Genomic DNA, 9,653 nt, shown 5'->3' with positions numbered 1-9,653 from the left:
ACCTCCTGTGCTTCCACTCATCACCTCATTACCCATTATCCATTACCTCCTGTGCCTTCACTCATCAGCTCATTACGCATGATCTCCTGTGTCTTCACTCATCAACAAATTACCCATTACCTCCTGTGCCTCCACTCTTCATCTCATTCCCCATTATCTACTGTGCCTTCACTCATCACCTCATTATCCATTACCCATTACCTCCTGTGCCGTCACTCATTACCTCATTACCCATTAACTCCTGTGCCTCCACTCATCACCACATTATCCATTACCCATTATCTCCTGAGCATCCACTCATCACCTCATTACCCATTACCTCCTGTGCCTTCACTCGTCACCCCATTATCTATTACCCATTACCTCCTGTGCCTCCACTCATCAGCTCATTACCCATTACCCATTACCTCATGTGCCTCCAGTCATCAACTCATTACCCATTTCCCATTACTTCCTGTGCCTCCGCTCATCACCTCATTACCCATTACCTCCTGTGACTTCACTCATCACCTCATTTCCGATTACCCATTAACTCCAGTACCTCCATTCATCACCTCATTACCCATTACCCATTATCTCCTGTGCCTCCACTCATCACCTCATTACCAATTACCTCCTGTGCCTTCACTCATCACATCATTACCCATTACCTACTGTGCCTCCACTCATCATCTCATTATCCATTACCCATTACCTCCTGTGCCTTCACTCATCACCTCATTACCCATTACCTCCTGTGCCTCCACTCATCACCTCATTATCCATTACCCATTACCTCCTGTGCCTTCACTCATCAGTTCATTACCCATTACCTCCTGTGCCTCCACTCATCACCTCATTATCCATTACCCATTACCTCCTGTGCCTTCACTCATCACCTCATTACCCATTACCTCCTGTGCCTCCACTCATCACCTCATTATCCATTACCCATTACCTCCTGTGCCTTCACTCATCACCTCATTACCCATTACCTCCTGTGCCTTCACTCATCACCTCATTACCCATTACCTCCTGTGCCTCCACTCATCACCTCATTATCCATTACCCATTACCTCCTGTGCCTCCTCTCATCACCTCATTATCCATTACCCATTACCTCCTGTGCCTTCACTCATCACCTCATTACCCATTACCCATTAAATCCTGTGCCTCCACTCATCACCTCATTACCCATTACCCATTATCTCCTGTGCCTCCACTCATCACCTCATTACCCATTAGCTCCTGTGCCTTCACTCATCACCTCATTACCCATTATCTCCTGTGTCTCCACTCATCACCTCATTATCCATTACCCATTAACCCCTGTGCCTCCACTCATCACCCCATTATCCATTACCCATTATCTCCTGTGCCTCCACTCATCACCTCATTACCCATTATCTCCTGTGCCTTCTCTCATCACCTCATTACCCATTACCATTACCTCCTTTGCCTTCACTCATCACCTCATCATCCATTAACCATTACCTCCTGTGCCCACACTCATTACCTCATTATCCATTACCCATTATCTCCTGTGCCTTCACTCATCACCCCATTACCCAATACCTCCTGTGTCTTCACTCATCACATCATTATCCATTACCCATTATCTCCTGTGCCTTCACTCATCACCCCATTATCCATTACCCATTATCTCCTGTGCCTTCACTAATCACCCCAGTACCAAATACCTCCTATGCCTTCACTCATCAACTCATTACCCATTACCTCCTTTCCCTCCACTCATCACCTCATTATCCATTACCCATTACCTCCTGTGCTTCCACTCATCACCTCATTACCCATTATCCATTACCTCCTGTGCCTTCACTCATCACCTCATTACGCATGATCTCCTGTGTCTTCACTCATCAACACATTACCCATTACCTCCTGTGCCTCCACTCTTCATCTCATTCCCCATTATCTCCTGTGCCTTCACTCATCACCTCATTATCCATTACCCATTACCTCCTGTGCCTTCACTCATTACCTCATTACCCATTAACTCCTGTGCCTCCACTCATCACCCCATTATCCATTACCCATTATCTCCTGAGCATCCACTCATCACCTCATTACCCATTACCTCCTGTGCCTTCAGTCATCACCTCATTATCCATTACCCATTACCTCCTGTGCCTCCACTCATCACCTCATTACCCATTACCTCCTGTGCCTCCACACATCACCTCATTATCCAGTACCAATTACCTCCTGTGCCTTCACTCATCACCTCATTATCCATTACACATTACCTCCTGTGCCTCCACTCATCACCTCATTATTCATTACACATTACCTCCTGTGCCTCCACTCATCACCTCATTATCCATTATCCATTACCTCCTGTGCCCTCACTCATTACCTCATTATCCATTACCCATTATCTCCTGTGCCTTCATTCATCACCCCATTATCCATTACCCATTATCTCCTGTGCCTTCACTCATCACCCCATTACACATTACCTGCTGTGCCTTCACTCATCACCCCATTATACATTTCCCATTATCTCCTGTGCCTTCACTCATCACCTCATTACCCATTACCCATTATCTCCTGTGCCTCCATGCATTACGTCATTACCCATTACCCATTACCTCCTGTGCCTCCACTCATCACCTCATTATCCATTACCCATTACCTCCTGTGCCTTCACTCATCACGCCATTACCCAAAACTTACTGTGCCTTCACTCATCACCCCATTATCTATTACCCATTACCTCCTGTGCCTCCACTCATCAGCTCATTACCCATTACCCATTACCTCATGTGCCTCCAGTCATCAACTCATTACCCATTACCCATTACTTCCTGTGCCTCCGCTCATCACCTCATTACCCATTACCTCCTGTGACTTCACTCATCACCTCATTTCCGATTACCCATTAACTCCAGTACCTCCATTCATCACCTCATTACCCATTACCCATTATCTCCTGTGCCTCCACTCATCACCTCATTACCCATTACCTCCTGTGTCTTCACTCATCACCCGATTATCCATTACCGATTATCTCCTGTGCCTCCACTCATCATCTCATTATCCATTACCCATTATCTCCTGTGCCTTCACTCATCACCCCATTATCCATTACCCATTACCTCCTGTGCCTTCACTCATCACCCCTTTATCCATTATCTCCTGTGCCTTCACTCATCACCCCATTATCCATTACCCATTATCTCCCGTGCCTTCACTCATCACCCCATTGCCCATTACCCATTATCTCCTGTGCCTTCATTCATTACCTCTTTACCCATTACCTCCTGTGCATCCACTCATCACCTCATTACCAATTACCTCCTGTGCCTTCACTCATCACCCCATTATGCATTACTCATTACCTCCTGTGCCTTCACTCATCACCACATTATCCATTACCCATTACCTCCTGTGCCTCCACTCGTCACCTCATTATCCATTACCCATTAACTCCTGTGCCTCCACTCATCACCCCATTATCCATTACCCATTATCTCCTGGGCCTTCACTCATCACCCCATTATCCATTACCCATTATCTCCTGTGCCTTCACTAATCAACCCATTACCCATTACCTCCTGTGCCTCCACTCATCACCTCATTAGACATTACCCATTACCTCCTGTGCCTTCACTCATCACCTCATTACCCATTACCTCCTGTGCCTTCATTCATTACCTCTTTACCCATTACCTCCTGTGCATCCACTCATCACCTCATTACCAATTACCTCCTGTGCCTTCACTCATCACATCATTACCCATTACCTACTGTGCCTCCACTCATCGCCTCATTATCCATTACCCATTACCTCCTGTGCCTTCACTCATCACCTCATTACCCATTACCTCCTGTGCCTCCACTCATCACCTCATTATCCATTACCCATTACCTCCTGTGCCTTCACTCATCTGTTCATTACCCATTACCTCCTGTGCCTCCTCTCATCACCTATTATCCATTACCCATTACGTCCTGTGCCTTCACTCATCACCTCATTACCCATTACCCATTAAATCCTGTGCCTCCACTCATCACCTCATTACCCATTACCCATTATCTCCTGTGCCTCCACTCATCACCTCATTACCCATTACCTCCTGTGCCTCCTCTCATCACCTATTATCCATTACCCATTACCTCCTGTGCCTCCTCTCATCACCTCATTACCCATTACCCATTATCTCCCGTGCCTTCACTCATCACCCCATTGCCCATTACCCATTATCTCCTGTGCCTTCACTCATCACCCCATTATGCATTACTCATTACCTCCTGTGCCTTCACTCATCACCACATTATCCATTACCAATTACCTCCTGTGCCTTCACTCATCACATCATTACCCATTACCTACTGTGCCTCCACTCATCGCCTCATTATCCATTACCCATTACCTCCTGTGCCTCCACTCATCACCTCATTATCCATTACCCATTACCTCCTGTGCCTTCACTCATCAGTTCATTACCCATTACCTCCTGTGCCTCCTCTCATCACCTATTATCCATTACCCATTACCTCCTGTGCCTTCACTCATCACCTCATTACCCATTACCCATTATCTCCCGTGCCTTCACTCATCACCCCATTGCCCATTACCCATTATCTCCTGTGCCTTCACTCATCACCCCATTATGCATTACTCATTACCTCCTGTGCCTTCACTCATCACCACATTATCCATTACCCATTACCTCCTGTGCCTCCACTCGTCACCTCATTATCCATTACCCATTAACTCCTGTGCCTCCACTCATCACCCCATTATCCATTACCCATTATCTCCTGGGCCTTCACTCATCACCCCATTATCCATTACCCATTATCTCCTGTGCCTTCACTAATCAACCCATTACCCATTACCTCCTGTGCCTCCACTCATCACCTCATTAGACATTACCCATTACCTCCTGTGCCTCCACTCATCACCACATTATCCATTATCTCCTGTGCCTCCACTCATCACCTCATTATCCATTACCCATTACCTCCTGTGCCTTCACTCATCACCTCATTACACATTACCTCCTGTGCCTTCACTCATTACCTCTTTAACCATTACCTCCTCTGCATCCACTCATCACCTCATTATCCATTACCCATTACCTCCTGTGCCTTCACTCATCACCTCATTACCCATTACCTCCTGTGCCTCCACTCATCACCTCATTATCCATTACCCATTACCTCCTGTGCCTTCACTCATCAGTTCATTACCCATTACCTCCTGTGCCTCCTCTCATCACCTCATTATCCATTACCCATTACCTCCTGTGCCTTCACTCATCACCTCATTACCCATTAACCATTAAATCCTGTGCCTCCACTCATCACCTCATTACCCATTACCCATTATCTCCTGTGCCTCCACTCATCACCTCATTACCCATTACCCATTAGCTCCTGTGCCTTCACTCATCACCTCATTACCCATTATCTCCTGTGTCTCCACTCATCACCTCATTATCCATTACCCATTAACCCCTGTGCCTCCACTCATCACCCCATTATCCATTACCCATTATCTCCTGTGCCTCCACTCATCACCTCATTACCCATTATCTCCTGTGTCTCCACTCATCACCTCATTATCCATTACCCATTAACCCCTGTGCCTCCACTCATCACCCCATTATCCATTACCCATTATCTCCTGTGCCTTCACTCATCACCTCATTACCCATTACCATTACCTCCTTTGCCTTCACTCATCACCTCATCATCCATTAACCATTACCTCCTGTGCCCTCACTCATTACCTCATTATCCATTACCCATTATCTCCTGTGCCTTCACTCATCACCCCATTACCCAATACCTCCTGTGTCTTCACTCATCACATCTTTATCCATTACCCATTATCTCCTGTGCCTTCAGTCATCACCCCATTATCCATTACCCATTATCTCCTGTGCCTTCACTAATCACCCCAGTACCAAATACCTCCTATGCCTTCACTCATCAACTCATTACCCATTACCTCCTTTCCCTCCACTCATCACCTCATTATCCATTACCCATTACCTCCTGTGCTTCCACTCATCACCTCATTACCCATTATCCATTACCTCCTGTGCCTTCACTCATCAGCTCATTACGCATGATCTCCTGTGTCTTCACTCATCAACAAATTACCCATTACCTCCTGTGCCTCCACTCTTCATCTCATTCCCCATTATCTACTGTGCCTTCACTCATCACCTCATTATCAATTACCCATTACCTCCTGTGCCGTCACTCATTACCTCATTACCCATTAACTCCTGTGCCTCCACTCATCACCACATTATCCATTACCCATTATCTCCTGAGCATCCACTCATCACCTCATTACCCATTACCTCCTGTGCCTTCACTCGTCACCCCATTATCTATTACCCATTACCTCCTGTGCCTCCACTCATCAGCTCATTACCCATTACCCATTACCTCATGTGCCTCCAGTCATCAACTCATTACCCATTTCCCATTACTTCCTGTGCCTCCGCTCATCACCTCATTACCCATTACCTCCTGTGACTTCACTCATCACCTCATTTCCGATTACCCATTAACTCCAGTACCTCCATTCATCACCTCATTACCCATTACCCATTATCTCCTGTGCCTCCACTCATCACCTCATTACCAATTACCTCCTGTGCCTTCACTCATCACATCATTACCCATTACCTACTGTGCCTCCACTCATCGCCTCATTATCCATTACCCATTACCTCCTGTGCCTTCACTCATCACCTCATTACCCATTACCTCCTGTGCCTCCACTCATCACCTCATTATCCATTACCCATTACCTCCTGTGCCTTCACTCATCAGTTCATTACCCATTACCTCCTGTGCCTCCACTCATCACCTCATTATCCATTACCCATTACCTCCTGTGCCTTCACTCATCACCTCATTACCCATTACCTCCTGTGCCTCCACTCATCACCTCATTATCCATTACCCATTACCTCCTGTGCCTTCACTCATCACCTCATTACCCATTACCTCCTGTGCCTTCACTCATCACCTCATTACCCATTACCTCCTGTGCCTCCACTCATCACCTCATTATCCATTACCCATTACCTCCTGTGCCTCCTCTCATCACCTCATTATCCATTACCCATTACCTCCTGTGCCTTCACTCATCACCTCATTACCCATTACCCATTAAATCCTGTGCCTCCACTCATCACCTCATTACCCATTACCCATTATCTCCTGTGCCTCCACTCATCACCTCATTACCCATTAGCTCCTGTGCCTTCACTCATCACCTCATTACCCATTATCTCCTGTGTCTCCACTCATCACCTCATTATCCATTACCCATTAACCCCTGTGCCTCCACTCATCACCCCATTATCCATTACCCATTATCTCCTGTGCCTCCACTCATCACCTCATTACCCATTATCTCCTGTGCCTTCTCTCATCACCTCATTACCCATTACCATTACCTCCTTTGCCTTCACTCATCACCTCATCATCCATTAACCATTACCTCCTGTGCCCACACTCATTACCTCATTATCCATTACCCATTATCTCCTGTGCCTTCACTCATCACCCCATTACCCAATACCTCCTGTGTCTTCACTCATCACATCATTATCCATTACCCATTATCTCCTGTGCCTTCACTCATCACCCCATTATCCATTACCCATTATCTCCTGTGCCTTCACTAATCACCCCAGTACCAAATACCTCCTATGCCTTCACTCATCAACTCATTACCCATTACCTCCTTTCCCTCCACTCATCACCTCATTATCCATTACCCATTACCTCCTGTGCTTCCACTCATCACCTCATTACCCATTATCCATTACCTCCTGTGCCTTCACTCATCACCTCATTACGCATGATCTCCTGTGTCTTCACTCATCAACACATTACCCATTACCTCCTGTGCCTCCACTCTTCATCTCATTCCCCATTATCTCCTGTGCCTTCACTCATCACCTCATTATCCATTACCCATTACCTCCTGTGCCTTCACTCATTACCTCATTACCCATTAACTCCTGTGCCTCCACTCATCACCCCATTATCCATTACCCATTATCTCCTGAGCATCCACTCATCACCTCATTACCCATTACCTCCTGTGCCTTCAGTCATCACCTCATTATCCATTACCCATTACCTCCTGTGCCTCCACTCATCACCTCATTACCCATTACCTCCTGTGCCTCCACACATCACCTCATTATCCAGTACCAATTACCTCCTGTGCCTTCACTCATCACCTCATTATCCATTACACATTACCTCCTGTGCCTCCACTCATCACCTCATTATTCATTACACATTACCTCCTGTGCCTCCACTCATCACCTCATTATCCATTATCCATTACCTCCTGTGCCCTCACTCATTACCTCATTATCCATTACCCATTATCTCCTGTGCCTTCATTCATCACCCCATTATCCATTACCCATTATCTCCTGTGCCTTCACTCATCACCCCATTACACATTACCTGCTGTGCCTTCACTCATCACCCCATTATACATTTCCCATTATCTCCTGTGCCTTCACTCATCACCTCATTACCCATTACCCATTATCTCCTGTGCCTCCATGCATTACGTCATTACCCATTACCCATTACCTCCTGTGCCTCCACTCATCACCTCATTATCCATTACCCATTACCTCCTGTGCCTTCACTCATCACGCCATTACCCAAAACTTACTGTGCCTTCACTCATCACCCCATTATCTATTACCCATTACCTCCTGTGCCTCCACTCATCAGCTCATTACCCATTACCTCATGTGCCTCCAGTCATCAACTCATTACCCATTACCCATTACTTCCTGTGCCTCCGCTCATCACCTCATTACCCATTACCTCCTGTGACTTCACTCATCACCTCATTTCCGATTACCCATTAACTCCAGTACCTCCATTCATCACCTCATTACCCATTACCCATTATCTCCTGTGCCTTCACTCATCACCCCATTATCCATTACCCATTACCTCCTGTGCCTTCACTCATCACCCCTTTATCCATTATCTCCTGTGCCTTCACTCATCACCCCATTATCCATTACCCATTATCTCCCGTGCCTTCACTCATCACCCCATTGCCCATTACCCATTATCTCCTGTGCCTTCATTCATTACCTCTTTACCCATTACCTCCTGTGCATCCACTCATCACCTCATTACCAATTACCTCCTGTGCCTTCACTCATCACCCCATTATGCATTACTCATTACCTCCTGTGCCTTCACTCATCACCACATTATCCATTACCCATTACCTCCTGTGCCTCCACTCGTCACCTCATTATCCATTACCCATTAACTCCTGTGCCTCCACTCATCACCCCATTATCCATTACCCATTATCTCCTGGGCCTTCACTCATCACCCCATTATCCATTACCCATTATCTCCTGTGCCTTCACTAATCAACCCATTACCCATTACCTCCTGTGCCTCCACTCATCACCTCATTAGACATTACCCATTACCTCCTGTGCCTTCACTCATCACCTCATTACCCATTACCTCCTGTGCCTTCATTCATTACCTCTTTACCCATTACCTCCTGTGCATCCACTCATCACCTCATTACCAATTACCTCCTGTGCCTTCACTCATCACATCATTACCCATTACCTACTGTGCCTCCACTCATCGCCTCATTATCCATT

This window comes from Hypanus sabinus, chromosome 12 (assembly GCF_030144855.1).
Source record: "Hypanus sabinus isolate sHypSab1 chromosome 12, sHypSab1.hap1, whole genome shotgun sequence".
Taxonomy (NCBI): domain Eukaryota; kingdom Metazoa; phylum Chordata; class Chondrichthyes; order Myliobatiformes; family Dasyatidae; genus Hypanus; species Hypanus sabinus.
The sequence above is the reverse complement of the archived record's forward strand: the minus strand, read 5'-3'. Positions refer to the sequence as shown.